The following is a 19,507-nucleotide window of genomic DNA, read 5'->3' as shown; positions in this document are numbered from 1 at the left end:
CACAATTTTAGTATTTTTCATTTTTTTTGTTGAAGTTAATATTTAAGGTAGTACGTATGTGATAATGGAGCGAGCGTAAGACCCGATTGATTTTGTAACAATTGTTTTTGTTCTCGAGGGCTGAAAACCATAGGGTTCCAAGCGACATTTACAAAAATTTTCAGGAAACGAATTTTAAAGTTTGCTGTCAAATAAAACGGTTATGAGAAAATTATACTTTGCTAGATATGTCATATATTATTGTTTAAGGACTTGGTAATACAGTTATTCTTAAATCAATGCTGTCATTGTGGTATAAAATGCAAATTTCATGGTTTTTTCAAAATGTTACACTTGTACTTGGAACCTTAGGGCACTGTAACCGCTTTACTTGGAACTTTGTGTCCCTAAATAAATTTGAAGTTTTAGAAATGTCATATTATGACATATTATGTCAACATTGTAGACTTTATTGACTTTGTAGCACTGTAAACAATAATAGTGTATACCATGATGTTAAAAGAATTTTTAAAAACGAAGGAAGAAGAAAATTAAGGAAGCATAGAAATTTACTCAAATTAATTATTTTAATTAACAATTTAGTTAATTAATTAATTAATTAATTAATTTATAATTAATTAATCAAATTAATTATTTTCATAATTTTTCATTGCTATTTTTTAGTAGATATTCAGAAGCGAAGCTACAATAATGCGCCCAAAATTCATTTTCGGACATAGAGGACATTGCAAAAAAAGAAAATGGTAATTTTAACTGATAAAACTGACATTTAACTTTCACCAATACTCTCACTGTAGTACATGGAACCATATGGTTCGAACTTTAAAGCATTTCGTGCGCTTGGAACTAGATTTCACTGTTGACTGTGGCGCTATATGTTAACGAATGGCAAAACTTTCAATACCATGCGATGCAGAACTCAAAGAACAATAGATTTCTGTTAAAAAACAAGTTTTATACAAACTGTCGCTTGGAACCCTATGGTTCTCAGCCCTCGCAATATCTACGCCATTTTCAACTAAAATTGTCCCAAATATTATTTCCTATAATTTCTTTTTTAACAATTTTTTTCATGCGGTTGATATTTTCCGAGTTAAGTGGGAAAATAATAAAAAGTGGTGGGGGAGAATAATTACTAAATTGAATATTGTTTCTGAGCTGCCCCAAATTTTATAATTATATCCTTTAGGGGAGATCAATAGTAGTGTAAATTTAAAATCTCGACTGAATTCCGCCGTTGTATTAGCCGCCATATTGATTTTAATGGAGAACCGTTGTTGCTTAATATCTCCGCCCTTTTCAACTTTTAGACAAAAATGATTTGAATCAAAATTGTTGGAGACGCAATTTCCTACAATTTACTTTCCACGATTTTTTTATGCGATCAATATTCTCCGAGTTAAGGGGGAAAATAGTGGAAGCGGAGGGGAAGCATAATTATTAAATTGTCTCATTTATTATTAACTTTACGACATAATTGTACATAAACAAAAATAAAGAGAATTATATTTTATATAATTTTTGAAACTTCCAATGAAACACCAACCAAACTAAGTACATAAAAGACAAATAATAACTTATATGCATTAAGTTCACTTAGTTTTATTAACTATCGGGTTTGATTGGTTGAATTTGTCTGTCGATAATTAAGTTTCATGTCAGCTAACATATTTTAATATTTCAACAATTTTTTTAAATTTTGGACCCTGTTGGAATTGGGGCCCTGTTGGGGGAATTTTCCAATCCCCTCCCCCTCGTAGATCCGCCACTGGTTCTCTTGAAAAATTGTAGTAAATCGTAATTGCAACAATTTCAGCCCTTACACTTTTTGTCGAAAAGTTGAAAATGGCGGAGATATTGAACAAAAACCATTGCTATAAAATCAATCAGGTCTTACGGTCGCGCCTTTACCGCATACGTACTACCTTAAATATTGATTTCATCAAAAAAATGAAACAGACCAAAATTTTACAAAATTTAATTTTCTTCATTTTTGTATAGGTTTAAATTTGTTGTAAAACTAATAATAAACGAGATAATTCAATAAAGCTTTCATAAATTCCATAATTATACTTTAACTGTCACCATTTTCCCCATAACTCGGAAAATATCGACAGCACGAAAAAAATTATAATAAATAAAATTATAGAAAATCGTATTCTGAACAATTTCAGTTTGTACACTTTTTGCCAAAAAGTTGAAAATGGCGGAGATATTGAACAAAAACGGTTCTCGTTTAAAATCAAGATGGCGGCTAACGCAATATTCAAATTCAGTCGAGATTTTAAATTTACCCTACTATTGACCCCCCTAAAGATTACAAAAATTAAATTTGGGGCATCTCGTAATGCAAGGTCAAATGCTATCCCGACTGGGCTACCTATCCATTCTCCAAAATGAACATTAAAGTACTCCCGCACACATGACACAGACACAATTTTCTGAAGCACGAACATTAGGGTGCATCGAAAAAGGCAAAAAAATATTTTTTTTTGCGATGGAAAAGTAATACCTCACAAAAGTTGAACAATCAACTGTTAAGTATTTTGGTAAAATCTGGTCGAAATTGGAAAATATCTTCTGCCTTCCCAACACAATTAAAAATTTTGAAAAAATATTAACACACGAAAAAAATTTTTATTTTGAAACGAAAATGTAACACACGCACAAAAGTTGTCTAACACACTGTTTAGTATTTTAGCCCCCCGCCCCCCAGGCAACTAAAAATTAGAAAAAATAGATTAATATGCGAATTTCTTTTGTAAGGGAAATGTAATAGCTCATAAAAATTGAATGAATAAATTCGGCTTAAATTGGAAAATATTTTCTGGTTTCACAAGGAAATTAAAAATGTTACTTAAGAAATGTGTCCTCCAACATTCTTTTTATCACAAAATAGCCTAAATTATCCGCCTCCCTAATGTCACCAAAAATAAATATAAAGCAAAGTACAAAATTCCTATCAGTTTGAAATAGTGCATAAGGTATATAAATATTACACAAAATACGGTAAAGACATTCTATTCGAAGATGTCTTCCGATTTAGCATTAAAGTGAGGCATAGTTTTTCTGGAATCAATTCGCGATTTTATAAATCCATCCCTCAGAATACCCTTCACAGACTGCTACAGAAGCTTGTGTCACAAGATTGACACATCGTTCTATACATTGTTTGTGGCAGTAATATTTCTCAATATCAATGTTAAAAGGATCTAAGTTTGGATTTCTAATAAAATCTCGCAGATTGACACTCGAAAATCTAAACAAAATACGTGTTTCTGTAAGGTGTTGAAAAGTAGTCATTTGAATCAAAAATTTTATAGGAGAAAGTGTGAAGACCCTCACGTTTTTTTATTTCGTCACTGGCAAACTTCTTTCGATGTCCAAGGGATAGATTATTTGAATATCGCAGACATACAAACCACTAAAGCGGTTTTTTAGATGTTCTTTTAACAGTGTCACTACCCAAGCAGCACAATAAAAACATTTTAGTTTTATTTAAGGTTTGTAAAGGTTTTATTGTGGTAAATAAGAAAACAATGGTTTTAAGTTACCTTGTAGGTATACTGCCAGAACTATAAAACTGTTAAGCATTTGTCACTAGTTTTAAAGTATCTAATAAGAGTATCAAATAAGAATAATTAATCTTAATAGATAATTTGTCTTATTGTAGTTTTAAAATGGTTTATTCTCAGTTCACTTTAAAACTAATCAGTTTTATAAAGAACTTCCGGTTTGTTTGGTTTTATTAGATTCTTGTTTGTTACCTTTTAGTTTTAAAGCAGTTTTAAAGATTCTCCTAATATGACTAATAAAACCAATTATTAAAACTACTTGATCTCAAGACTATTATGTCAGTAAAACATATGCCTTAAAACTATTTTTTTAGTTGTCTTTAAAGTTGCTTTCCTAAAAGCAATTAGTAGGCTATATTAAACCCAAACGCTTTTAACTGAATCAATTTGGTTATGGTATAGACTAAATTATGCTTGTTATTAGAAACAATAAAACTAAACCCATCCCCTCTTCTTTCATGTCCAAAATGGTCGGCCACTTGTTTTAGAGCGAAGCAGTGGTGTAGTGTGTTGTAAAAAGTGGAATTACTGTTAGTATGGAAGAAATATGTCGCAGGTACTTAAAATATAAACGAACTGGTCATTTTAAAAGAAAAATACAACACACATTTAATTCCAAGGCAACCTTGCTTTTATGTAGGATATAATGCACTTGGCAAGGTATAAAATAAAACCATTTGATCTTAACAATTCTCTGTCGATAGACCAAATAGTTTTATTTGGATTTCGGCCTTATTGCTTTCTGGAGATGCTGAAAACCATGATATATTACAATATAAGGCTTTCATAAGAATTTTAAATAAGCGACTGAAAGACATAAATTCGGTTTATTGTAACATTATACATTAAAATTGTAGATAATTAATTTTCCTTCAAATTAATATTTTTCGGATTTAAATTTTTTTATTATTTTTATCCTTTAATCGCCAAAAGTTAGAAATTTTGGGGCGCGTGAGTTATTTAGAACTCTTTTTGTTAACATTATCAATAAAGTTGGGTGCGCAAGTGTTTTTCTACCTTGACAGTCCGAAATAACCAAGTACTTTTTATTATTTTATGATTACAAATGCAGACATATGTACCTATAATAACACTTGTAAAAATTTGTTTGCCTATATGGAGTATATGGATTTAAAGAATCATTTAATATGGTAAATTGTCTTTAAAAGTCTCCATTTAAGAAACCTTTTTAAGTTTCCTATAAAACTGTCTGCACTTAAAGTGTCTGTTAACATGGTTTTAAAAGCACCTACACAGCAGGTTTAAAACAAAGTTTTAAGAAGGTTATTATTTGTGGTTTTATTGACCTCTTTCAGAGTGGGCCCTTTTATGCTGAAAGCGGTATTATTGCAACCTTAAGGTTTACTTAAAAACCAAATGGTTTTAATTTTAGTTTTATTCTACAGTTATAAAACATTCTTAAAAGACTTAAAAAACCCATTCGGTGCTACTTGGGTACTGCAGTCACCGAAGGTTTTCGCCTCCGACTTCGTTGAACATCCATCGATTTTGATGAAAATTGGTGAGTAGTTAGAGAATACCTCAAGGAACCAAGGTGACATAATGCCAACTTGCGCTTTTACCCTGGGGGTCGATTCCACTTCTTCTCGGGGGTAAAAATGATTTTATTAAAAATATTACCATAAGTCGATAGAGGGACAAATTCTAAGCAAAATTTGTTATATAAAGTTATTAAAATAAATCACAACTTTTGAAATATTAAACATCAAAGATTTTAATTTTTCGTGAGAAAAGTCCATGTTTTTAACCGATTTTTCATAAATAACTCAAAAATATAAGTTTTTACAAAAAAGTTTTAATTATCAAAATTGAAGCTAATAAAAAACGAAATAAATTCGTCGCTTAAAAAAACTAAACTAATGTTAATTGAAAGTGAGTTAGGGGTAATTGGATGTATATTTTTTTAGACGAGTACTCAAATCTAAGTATTCAAGTTAAGTAACCGGAAAACTACGCATTTTATAAAATATACGTGCCATGCACTTATGAAAGTACTACAGAACACCTATCAAATGAGCTCCAGGAGAACTTAATAGCATCAAAATTAAGCAAGTTATGATGAAAATAAGAGAGCCCTTAAGAATTTTTTAGGAAAAAGTGAAAAATAAAACATACGCCATTTCCACAAAAATTAAAATTTATAGTAATCCTTACTAGAATTTCTTTATATTGGTATAAGTAATGATTTCAACAATTTTGACCAGTTTAGAATGCATATTTAAAAAAAAAGATATAATTTAAGAAAATCAGAATTTTTAAAATTTTTGTAATTTTCATTTTCTTTTGATAATAACTCCAAAAATACTCAATATACGTAAAAAATGGTATATAACAGAATTTTAGGTAAAATGTGAAGAAAAAAAAAGATGAAAAGATGAAGTTTTCGATCCTAATAGCATTGTTAATAATATTTAGAAAATATTAAAATATTACTAAAAGATTTTTAAATTGAAAACTTATTGGTCCATTACCTTGGTAACACCTCCAAGGCTTCTAAAATTTGCAAGCCAAATGGATGCTGAAGCGAAGACGACAAGAAGGAATTCAAAAAACTTACAATTCACGACCCCGTCTGTTCAGCTGGTAAATTCCAACAGAAAATGGACCTAGTTACTCGAAGGAGTAAAGACCAATATAAAAATAAGATAAAAATTTTATTTTTAATTCAGTTGCAATGCGAAGGCAAAACAATCTTACTTTTCAATTAGAATACGGAGCGCAGTCCAGTCCTCTGAATCGCGATTTTCGGATCTTATTGGAGCCTTATCGGAGAGAACGTAGGCTTGTTCTCCATATAAAATTTTTATTTTATTTTTAGAATTTTAGGTTTTTCTGTACTAAATAATTTACCGTTTTTACTATTTCCCTAGGGTAAAAAATAACCCAGATAGAAACGTTTTAAACTTAAATTTTGCTGCGACAACCATGTAACAGGGACAATTAAACCTTTTATTATTGAAAAAGTAAGAGGTTTAAAAGGATAAATTCGACCTAGTTTATTATCCCTTGATATTAGCTTTCAAATTGTTTTTAGGTGAACCTGATATCGTAAAAATTGACGGAGTTATTAAAAAAAAACATGATTTTTTGGAAAAAATTTTATAAGAGAAGATTTGAAAAATTTTTGGTGCAAAACTTTTAATGCTATCAACTTATTCGGGGGTTCAGTTGATAGATATTTTAAGTACTTTGACAAATGTTTAATAGTGTATGTTTAAAATGCATAATTTTCCCGTTATTTAAGCTTGAATATTTGGATTTAGGTACTCACCGAAAAAAATATACATTCAATTACCTATAACTCACTTTAAATTTACACTAAAATGTTTTTTTAGTAAGAAGTTTATTTCTTTTTTTATTAGCTTCAATTTTGATAATAATAACTTTTTTATAAAAACTTTTTTGAGTTATTTATGAAAAATCGGTTAAAAGCATGGATTTTTCTCACGAAAAATTAAAATATTTGATTTAAAAACTCAAAAAGTTTTGATTTATTTTAATAACTTTATATAACAAATTTTGCTTAGAATTTGTCTCTCTATCGATTTATGGTATTATTTTTAATAAAATAATTTTCACCCCCAAAAAGGGGTGGCATGCACCCCCAGGGTAAAAGCGCAAGTTATCATCATGTCAGCTTTGTTCGTTGAGGTATTCTCTAACTACCCACCAATTTTCATAAAAATCGATGGAGATTCAACGAAATCGAAGGTAATAGCTCATATCCACCTTCAGTGAGTCCACTAAACTTGTAGTTTTACGCATTGAATTTTGTTTTTGTAAAATTCACTGTTTTGGCTGTTCTTAAATGGTTTCATAAGTTTCAGATATTTGTCACGATAGGTTTTAAAAGCTGAATAATTCTTGTATAGTCGGTTCGCTAAACTCAGACACAATTGGCTAGTGATTTTAGTAAGTAATTTAGCCAATTTGGTAAAATTGGCGAAAAATTAATTACTTAATAATTAATAATTACTAAATAGTTAGTAATTTTACCAAATTTGGCAAAATTTGCCAAAAACAAATAAAATTACCTAATAAAATCACTATCCAGTTGTGTCTGAGTTTAGCGAACCGACTATGTATACTGGGTTGGGATAAAGAATGGAACCAAGTAAATATCTTTAAAGCGAAAAGAACAATATTTATGAAACTTTGCATGCAAGTACAGTGACGCAAAAGGCATCTGATGCCATATTTTTTGTTACTACTCTACTTCGTGTTTCACGGGAAATACCCTTAACTTATTTAATTTAAATGGGACACCCTGTATATTTTTGCAGATTTTAAAGGAACTTATGATTTATAATTCATACATACCATATTTGGAAGAAAAAATTTGTTAAAAAGTGTCTGTAGATAATTTTTTGTATTAATACAACGTAGTAGGAAATAAACGAGTACTATCTATACTGTAGACTAAAATTGTTGTTTACGTGCTCTGGATGACTTATTTGAATTTAGTATAGTAGGTAAAACCGTTAATAAACTAATTGACAGAAATAACTTGTATTAAAAATAGTTCATTTAAGTGAAAAAGATCGTATTGAAATATTAATAATAAATCGGTTATGGTGAATTTTAATTTTTTGGAGGTGAATTTTCTAAATCATTTGATTGGGCGTAGAGGATTCATAGAGTGGCCCGCTCGTTCTTCGGACCTCAACTCGTTAGATTTTTTTCTTTGGGGTTATCTAAAATCACGTGTTTACGTTAGGCGACCAACATGCTTGCAGAATTTGAGACAAAGAATAATTGATGAATGCGAACAAATACGTGGAGAAATCTTGCAAAAAGATACTCACGAATTTATTTATAAGCTTGCACGTTATCAGAAGGTGAACAGCAAGAATTTTCAACATTTGAAAGTACTTTTTTTATTTATAATATCATTGGTCTAACGTAAATAAATTCACCTATTTTTTAACTGCAAAGAGATTTATTTGTTTTAATAGTTTTTTCTTCCAAACTTGGTATGTATGAATTAAAAATAACAAGTTCTTTTAAAATCAGCAAAAATATACAGGGTGTCCCATTTAAAGTAAATAAGTTAAGGGTATTTCCGGTGAAACTGGAAGTGGAGAAGTAACAAAAAATATGGCATCAGATGCCTTTTGCGTCACTGTACTTGCATGCAAAGTTTCATAAATATTGTTCTTTTCGTTTCAAAGATATTTGCTTGGTTCCATACTTTATCCCAACTCTGAATATATGTGAAATTATTGGAATGGAAGCCGTTTTCCATATTTCCTCCAATTTAACTGCAACTTATTCGGCAATAACGGAAAAGTCTGGCTCTTTCTTGATGAGTTTTTTATCCTCCTCCAACCACAAAACTTCAACACTTGTTCATATTTCGGTAAAACATTTTCAGGTATATTTGATGGTTGCCCAAAAATGGGGCGGTCCACAGCACATCTTGATTTTATTCACCACGGTCCTGATTTATTCATTTTAAAAATCTTTAATTTACCAACAACAATAATAACAAAATAACGCACCTCACCAAACGTAAGCGAAAATTACACGCACGGACTCACAAAGCGGGAAATTTCAATGGGGTTGTGGAGACTGAAAAAACAAATCAAACTTTAAATATCGTTTAAATTTGTAATTGATAACATTTTAAGTTTTCTTTATTTGATCTTAGATCGAGTTAGCACATATTTTATTTCAAATAAAATAATTTGAAATTTCCATAAAAATCAGATATTTAATAAAATTCAAGGTCGTTGGGGAGGTAGAAAATTCGTTTAGAAAAAAAAAACAATAAAAATACTAATATGCTAAAAAATAACACTAGCAACTTTTTCACGCTATTAGATATAACATTTCCAACTTTTATTTTTTCGATACACCCTAACGGACGTGCTTGGTTTTAATCTTTTCCGACAGCGTTGCCAGACTTATGAGTGTTGCCGGACTTATGCTGATTATTCGAGAGCGTTGCCTGACTTATGCTGACCCCCGTATTGTTTATTAAATTTATAAATATGGAAACATTTAAAAATTACAACAAAACGATACAATTACTGTTTTTTTATTTTCTTCTTTGGCGCTCTAAATAATTCGTTGTTATTGCATCCAGACCATTCCCTAAGGTTCTTCAACCATGAGTGAGGTCTCCTTCTTATAGATCTCTTTCCCTGTTTATCATATCTCCTGCCATCTTCTTCCTCTTAAAGTTCCGTCTCCTCAATGGAGGTTGGCTACTACAATTGCAAACTCTTCTCTGTCTTCAGCTGTTCTTATTAGCTGGTCAAAGCACTATTTAGCACTGTCCATTGTCGGATGTGTCTGAGCCATTTTTCCTTTCTAGTTCTCTCCTTCCCTCGATCTTTCCTTTCACTATAAGTTGAGCATATGCGCACTTATTATTTCTCAGTATGTGGCCTAGATATGACGTTTTTCTAACTTTCACTGTGTTGGAAAGTTCTCTTGCCTTGCCTATTCTGTGCAGCACTTCTTCGTTTGAGGTATGCGATGTCCATGAAATTTTGAGAATTCTTCGGTAGATCCACATTTCAAAGGCCTCCCACTTATTTACATTTGATGTTTTAAGGCTTCATGTCTCAACTGCATAGAGGAGAGTCGACCAGACGTAGCATTTGGATAAACGTAGTCGAATTTCGACTGAGAGACGTAGACAGGTGAGAACGCAAGGTACTGAGGACTATTTTCGGGGGAAAAATACGACAGACGGTTGGCAAAGAAGAACTAATCAAGAATTAAGGATGCTTTACAAGGAACCAACTATAACAAGATACACAAAGGCACAAAGAATCAGGTGGGCAGGTCATGTCGAGAGGATGGATAGGTCAGTAGTGCCAAAAAAGGTACTGTTAAGAAGACCAGTTGGGACAAAGAGACGAGGTAGACCAAGAAAAAAATGGCACGAAAAGTTTCAAGAAGATATATGATCGATGGAAATTACAGACTGTAAAGAGAAAGCAAAAAATAGGATAAAGTGGAGAAAAATAGTGCAGCAATTTTTACATAGAAATTAAATCAAATTATATAATATATACAGGGTGTAACAAAAATACAGGTCATAAATTAAATCACATATTCTGGGACCAAAAATAGTTCGATTGAACCTAACTTACCTTAGTACAAATATGCATATAAAAAAAGTTACAGCCCTTTGAAATTACAAAAGGAAAATCGATTTCTTCGAATATATATCGGAAACTATTAGAGATTCTTTATTGAAAATGGACACGTGGCATTCTTATGGCAAGAACATCTTAAAGAAAAATCATAGTGAAATTTGTGCACCCCATAAAAAATTTATGGGGTTTTGTTCCCTTAAACCCCCCAAACTTTTGTGTACGTTTCAATTAAATTATTATTGTGGTACCATTAGTTACATTCAATATTATTAAAACTTTTTTGCTTCTTAGTATTTTTTCGATAAGGCAGTTTTTATCGAGTTGCGGCTTCTTTTTTAATATGTTTAAATAAAAAATTTATGGGGTTTTGTTCCTTTAAACCCCCCAAATGTTTGTGTACGTTCCAATTAAACTATTACTGCGATACCATTAGCTAAACACAGTGTTTTTAAAAATTTTGTGCCTCTTTGTATCTTTTTCGATAAGACACCTTTTATCGAGATGTGGCTTCTTTTTCAATATGGTTCAAAATCTACCTAAAAATATAAATCATAAATAAATTTTCATATTATTACAAAATCTCCATAATCGTACTTAACCATATACAAATATGTGGTGGGTTTGAAAAATATTCTAAATATCTCGATAAAAACTGACTTTTCGTAAAAGTAATAAGAGGCAAAAAAGTTTTTAAAATATGGTGTTAACGGTACTACAATATTAATTAAATTGGAACGTACACAAAAGTTTGGGGGGGGGGGGGTTTAAAGGAACAAAACCCCCATAAAATTTTTATGGGGTGTCCAAATTTTACTATAATTTTTACTTAAGATACTACTACCATAAGAATGTCACATGCCCATTTTCAATAAAAAATCTCTAATAGTTTTCGATATATTGGAAAAAATCGATTTTCATTTTGTAATTTCAGAGGGGTGTAACTTTTTTATGTGCACATTTGTACTAAGGTAAGTTAGGTTCAATCGAACTATTTTTGGTCCCAAAATATGTGATTAAATTTATGACCTGTATTTTTGTTACACCCTGTATTGTCATTTGTATTATGTAAAATTGTAATTGTTAAGTTGTAAAGCCCTAGGCCTACAAGGCCTAAAGAGCATATTAAATAAAATAAATAAAATATTAAATATTTGAATTTTGTATGATAAACAACTGGTTAAAAATGTCTTAAATTATTACCCGTTCTGCAAAATAGCAATAAATACAAAATAAGGGGGCAACATAAGCCTGTTTTTATTCCATGGTTTTCAACCACTTTGATTGCACTTAGAACTTTCGTAATTCGCTTAGAAAATTCATACATCATACTTAAATCGTTCACCAAATTTCATTAAAATCGACCTGATATATTTTGCAGAATAATTTTGCAATCTAAATTTTTTTAAAAATTCAAATTTCTTAAAAACTGTATGAAGAACAAGTAGAGTAAGTATAGACCAAGACCAAGACCAAGTAGACCAAGTAAAAGTAGACCAAGTAAAAGTAGACCAAGTAAAAAGTAACCATAACTGTTACTGTCAACGGTAAACGAGGTTAAGGAAAAGTAGTGTACTATGGAAAAAACAAATAAACATTTTCCTGATGTAAACGTATATAATTAATTAAAACAACAATAACATCAACAACACTATAAAATATAACAAAGAAATAAAAGCAACTACTTCTTAGTCTAAGTGACTGCCTAAATGGCCAAATTGTTGCCAATCATTTTCGATGCCAGCATTTACTCTTTCAAGAGTAGGTTAAATAGCAACAAATTTGACTGTATTAGACTTTTTTATGGGGACGGATTAAAGACCTTGTTTTTGCCGCTAGGCCCACTAGTCGAGAAAACATGATCTAGAATCTAGAGAATACGAAACGCCATTCAAAGCATTACGAAAGCAGAAATTGAGACTGCTGTTTAATCTACTCTTGAAAAAGTAAATGCTTGGCATCGAAAATGAAGGGCAACAATTTGAACATTTAGGTCGTCACTAAGTAGTTGCTTTTATTTCTTTGTTATATTTTATAGTGTTGTTTGTCTTATTGTTGTTTTAATTAATTATATACGTTAACATCTGGAAAATGTTTCTTTATTTTTTCCATACCTAGCACAATACTTTTCCTTAACTCCGTTTACTGGTGACATTAACAGTTGTTTAAAATTTACATGTTTCTTAACCTTCGGATGACCAAGCGGGGGAAATTGCGACCCCAGCGTATGTTTTTCTTTGATAAATTCAAAAGTATTTTCAATTTTTAACTCATTTTTTTTTATTTGACCTTAATATCATTCTAGATATCCTCATATTTTGAAATAAAAAAAATTCCCTATATTCTACGAATAAAAAATATATATAAAAATAAGTTGATATTTAGTAAAATACCGTCTATAATGTGTAATTCCAAGTAGTGTTACGCTAATGACGTAGACTTTGCAAAGTAACAAGACATTTACTCAACCTACACAATACAGATGACACTAATACTCATGTTGTGACTGGCTGAATGACATAAAATCCATGCCATAAAAAAATTTAAAATTAAAAAAAAACTTCATTTTTTTGTTAAATGTCATTTTTGACATTTTTGGCCTGGGGTCATTTTTTCCCCCGCTTGGTCATCCGTGTAACAAAAAAAGGTTGGTCATCGGAAGGTTAAGATACATATCTCGAGATAATAAAAAAGGGATCGACATACGGTTTTCGGTATTATGTTGCTAATATGGTCTAATTTTGTAATAAAGGATTAAAAATGCATACTTGTATTTAATATTCTCCAAAAAAAAACTAGATTTCCGAAAATAATTAAACAACGCCTACTAGCTGGCATATTACTTATTAGGCTATTTCGAAAATAAGATGAATTACATTGACGAAAAAGAGCTGTTTTTAACAAGACCAAGTATGCAAATTTAGATTTAGCAGAAGCGGACTTACAGCCATTTCTTCATAAGAAGGTTACCACTCACCCCCACCTCTTATTTGCAAAGATAAAATTGTGAAATCAAATATGCGCAGAATTTTATGAAGAATACGATGATTGGATTTCCAGTGCCCTTTTATTAGGTAAATTTTGTAAAATTTTGATTTTTTAATTTTTAATATTCAATTACACCCTCTAGCGGTGGACCTACAATTATGAAAATAATTTCCAGGCTTTTCCCGAGGCAACTTTTGTTATAAATAATTTTTTCTCAAAGCTGTACTATAAACGGTTCCTGAGATATGGCCGAGAGCCATTCTTATTGGGACACCCGGTACATTTCAAAATACAAATATTCTCATTTAAAAGATGTATAATTATTTAAACAGTATGTGTTTAAATAAATTAAAAATTTTTGTTGTAATAAATAAATTAATTTAATTAACGGGAAGCCGAGAAAATACATATTTTTAACGTATACCGATTTTGAACTTTGAGACTCTATTTTCTTCAACCTATTTTTTTATTGGGATTTTGGTATTTTTGGTACCTTTCACGCGTAGTACCGATCGTTATTATTATAGTATATGTTATGTATCTTTTGAAGATATGAAAATTTGTTTTAGGACCAAAATAAAAAGGTAATGGTTTGAAAATTATCTTCCTATTGTTTATAACTTCGTCGCAAATGCTGGTCAAACTTGACCGGCTGTATCTCAGGAACAACTCATCGCAATTAAACTTTGGTTCTTTTAAAAGAAGCGTCCTGTCGCTTCCGTTCTCCCAGACCGTGTGTTGGGAGTCCTCATCTCTCTAATTAATAATTCTTTTGAAAAAGGTAAATTTCCAGAGTTCCTAAAAACGGCCATAATTATTCTTCTTCATAAGGGTGATGAAAAATCAAATGCTTGCAATTATAGACCTATTGAATTACTACCGGTACTCTCCAAAATAATTGAGACACTCATAAAAGCCCGACTTATGTCCTTTCTCGTTGATAACAATATTTTATCACAAAATCAGTTCGACTTTTTAAATAATAAATGTACCACAGATGCCATGTTTTCTGTACTACATGAGGTTTATCAAGCATTTAGCAATAATATGCACACTGCCACTGTCTTTTGTGATTATGCCAAAGCTTTTGATTAATAAATCAAGACATTTTGATAAAAAAAAAACTAGATTTATATGGAATTCGAGGTATTGCTTCGAACCGGTTTCAATCTTACTTGGATAATAGGAAACAACTGGTCAGAGCAAATGATAGACTCTAGTCTCAAAAATGTTGTATGTGGGGTACCACAAGGTTCAGTATTGGATCCTCTACTTTTCCTTATCTTTATTAATGATATCGCTAGCTTAAAAATCGAGGGAAAAGTTTTTCTTTTGCTGATGATACCAGTATCACTTGGAGCAACTGAAATATCGCAACTCTTCATGCTACTATAACTTCTGATCTACTCACAATAAAATCCTGGTCCGATCCAAATTTACTCTCTTTTAACGTAGATAAAACAGTAGCACTATCCTCTAAAGGAGCTCTTCAACCCTTACCTCTTCATAACAGCCAGATCAGTATCGTTGATTTTGTAAAGTTTCGTGGTATTTTTTTAGATAGCAACCTTAAATGGTCCCTTCATATTGATGTGTTAAGCAAGAAACTATCCTCAGTTGCTTTGCAATAAGATCTGGTTCGAAGGAAATGAATTTAGCCTCTTGCAAAATAACATATTTTTCTTTGTTCGAGTCCCATCTTCGATATGGTCTCCCTTTTTGGGGTTCTGGTACGGCTGCCCAATCCGATGTTATTTTTAAATTACAAAAAAGAGCAATAAGATATCTGTTTGGCCTCACATTGCAGAAGAAACTTCAAAGAGAACAGGATTCTAACACTACTTTCTTCATATATTTTAGAAACTATTTGCTTAATTCGTAAATATGTACATGTCTTTCTAGCAAGACCTAGACATGACTATTACACCAGAAATTCTACCTTTGACATCTATTTACCGATCCCGTCCAGTGAGTTAGTAAAGAATTCTGTACTATATTCTGCAAAAAAACTTTACAACCATTTTCCTCTACAACTTAAATCTGCAACATCTTTCCCCAAGTTCCGTAAAATGACTAAAGCCTATTTATCTGAAGGACCATATTATTCAATGGCAGTTAGTTAAGCAGTTTCTTAACCAATAACTAAGACAGTACAGTATTTTTATTTATAAGTAGAATCTTAATCTATATTTGAGTGTCATATGCGGCAGCTTAACTTAACTTTTTATTAGGTAAATTAACTAATTATTTAAGGTAGATTACGCAAATGTGTATGGTGTATGGTGTATGGTATTTGCAAATTTTTTGTAAATTTTGCAATAGATTGTTACTGTTGTTTGTTTCACTTCATTATATTTTATTTATATTGACGATTTATATCATTTTAGTAAATTGTATTTGTTATTTGTTATTGTTCTTATTTGTGATTCTTGTAAGCTTTGTCTATAAAATTGTTAAATTTTTCATGACAATAAAGCATATTTCTCTTCTATTCTATTCTATGTTCCAATAGTGTTTTCTTAACTAAATTTAATTTACTAGTTGCCTTAATATTCTATTTGATTATAAACTAAAAAATTGTTTATAACTATAAAACATTCCTGATGCCGCTAAAATAGTCCAATTTGAATTCTGTAAAGTGTGTTAAATATGTGTAGTGCATTTTTACATTAAATTCATAGTTATTCTGGGGTATCGTAATTATTATGGTAATTATTTCGACCGTATTTTGCTAATTAACAATTTAATTGTTGCTAAACTTTTCGTTAAATTTACACCGGCTTCTGGAAATGTAATTTATACCAAAAAAACTTTTATGTCTTTAAGTTATTTATTTATTGATAAATAACTACTTACCTAAAATTTTAATTGAAAATTAAAGATTTTGTTGGGAAAACCCGCATTTTCCTAGGAACATTTTCATCGAAGCAAATCGGGAAAAGCATATCTCTATGTAGAATTTTATTTTGGTGAATTTTTATTTGGGTGTTTTTGGTGTCATGTTAAAATCTTCGGAGTTATAGAGTAATAATTACAAAAACAGGATTTGGGGGCTTATATGGGGGCGCCATTGTGTTTATAGAAAAATAGCACACTCTCTGCAGACTTTTTATAGCTATATTATTAATATATACAATCATAAGCTTAGATTCCAGAAATAAAATTGGTGGTAAATAACTTTTCCTTGCATTTTGCTAATTTGCCCAGAGTATATTGTAAGATCTTGCACATATTCACTTAAGTACAGCTAAATTAAATATCATTTAAAGTGAAGTAAAGAAACACAGACTTACTTACAATCATTTTTAATTAACTTCGAGGACCGGTTTTGATCTCTACAATATACAGATCATTTTCAGGTCGGCGTTACAAGTGATTAAATGCTACAATTAAAGAAAGCCAGAGTTAGAACATTGTCTGGTTATATCAAAATAATAATAGAAAACCAAAATGTTGAAAGTTATGTAAATGTTGACATTTCAGAGCAACAAACAAATACATACGTCTATACACATATGAGCAAACAGGTACTCATAAGCACGTACACGCACACAGATTTATGCGGTATATGACTATTTGTTAAATTAAATTTAATTTAAAAAAAAATTAATTTTGATCTACTTACATGCCGTTACAAGGGATGATTTGTAAGTTCATCAGTAACATGTTTAAACGTCCCGATTATGCTAGTAGGATAGCTAGGTGAAGGACTGGGTAAGCGGACATGCTTCGTAGGTCAAAACACAGTGAATTGGAATGCAGCTAAAGTGTCAATTGACTCTGTGTATGCACATGCACGTGTACTATTGTAACGGTATTTGCTCTTAGGTGTTTTTTGAGTTGTTTTTTAAACTATGGGCAAAGATCTAAGTAAGGAAAAAGACAAATAGGAATAAGTTGTAAGATTGTATTGTTCCCAGTCAAAACACTAAGGGATGTCATTTGATTTGTGTCATTGTAGGTGCCTAACACTAGAAAATCTATTAAATGTAGAGAAATGTAGAAAAAATTAATTAGATAAAGAGAAGGTCAAATTAAAATATTGGTTAAAAAACCGGAGATTATTAAAGGTGTTCTGAGAAAGGGTGGGGTTTGTTTAAGCTATTGTATGATGGTGTATGTTCAGAAAAGTACCTAATGAATTAATTCAACATTTAAATATTATTTCTTATTCTGTGATTGTAGATATTGCAACTAATGATGATTTTTTTCCAGATTTCCTCCTACTATACCGACGAAGAGGAGCTACTAAGTAAGTCTACTTTTGATATTAATTACTGACGAAAACTCCTTCTCCAACGATTGTAAAACATATATTATATTGTAACGGTTACAAAGGTCATAGAATATCACCCCTTAATTTTTTTGTTAAGACCGTAAGTACGCCCCTAGTGTTATTTTTTGTTCCGCCCTGTATATTGAATCGATGAATTCTTATTTTTTCAGATGTGTGTTTTGTCGATTCTACGGTCTCACGAATGTTAAATTTATAATCTGTTGTTACGCAGAATGTGACGTAGTTGTTTTTGAGTGTCCAAGTAGTGTTTGCCTGGAAGCTCACCGCCAAATAAGTTAAAAGTCATAAATTTTTCAATAAATTGTTTTTATCGACATATAGTCTGAATTTTGTTTATATTATCTCACAAGTGTTTGGCGATAATAGCTCAGTAGAGCACACGTGCAAAATTACTGACTTAGCATTTTTGGTGGGAATAACATTCTCTGTGAGAGCCCAGAAAAAACAGCTTACCGATTATAAGCGATCTTCTATAGAGGTGGAGAAATTTTGCATGGCGTCAAATTAGATGTTTGGCGTAGTATGATTTTGGTTTTCTGATTGGCCAAGATTGATTGATTGAGGAATTTGAATCTGTAATTGGTTGATGGGATAGATCCTGTGATGATTTTGAGGGCGTTGATTTTGAGAGATGTTAGTTTGGGGAGATCGAGTTAATCAGTTCTGTTAGGTCTTTCATCAAGTCGAGTTAATTTTCAAGTTGAGTTAGCCTGAGAGGATCCGTTGCTTGCAGCGGTACCTAAAAGGTTGAGTTAAAAGTCTAGTTTGGAGTTGCAGTGACGTTAAAATGTAGTTACCAGTTATTAAGCCGGCTGAGAACTCAGCGCGGCGATGCAGTGTGGTGTGATTATAACGGAACTCCGGCAATTTTCGTTGCTGCCAAGCGAATTGTCGATAATTTATAAATACCATTTTTGCTATTCCTTTTTTTATGCAGTCAGATCCAGGAATTATGCAGAATAAGTTTCTTTTTGTGTTCCAACACCCTAGTTAAAGCGAAGTTTGCTTTGATTTTAGTAATTTTGATCCCGTTCAATGAACTATAAAACAAATCACTTTTAATAATTTTGTTCGAGTAGAACTAATTTGTTTTTGAGAATGCCGAATGCATACAAAGCTGAATTTTTCTATAAACTATGGATAACCTTATGCACTGTTGCTGTAGCTATTAACATTGTGAAGCGACTTTCGCGTAGTGAAATAGCGTCTTGGACTTACAACCACACCAAGAAGAACAGGACTGATAAACAAGGTATATTTTGTAAACTTTTTATTTTATTTTTTTGTAATCTCGATCTCTATCATTTGTAACACCAAGAGATCACAAATTCATTTTTTTTGTTTTTTTTTAATAAATAATGTTTGATTTGCAAAATATAAATTTATTATTTCTTTCCTTCTCCCTTGAATCGTAAGAACAGTATAGAATATTGAGTATAGAATATTGAGTATAGAGTAAATAAGGTAAGTCACATTATAATATTTTGTATATTATACATATTTTTTATTTGAATATG

Source organism: Diabrotica virgifera, chromosome 4 (assembly GCF_917563875.1).
Source record: "Diabrotica virgifera virgifera chromosome 4, PGI_DIABVI_V3a".
Taxonomy (NCBI): Eukaryota; Metazoa; Arthropoda; class Insecta; order Coleoptera; family Chrysomelidae; genus Diabrotica; species Diabrotica virgifera.
Note: the sequence above shows the minus strand (reverse complement) of the source record.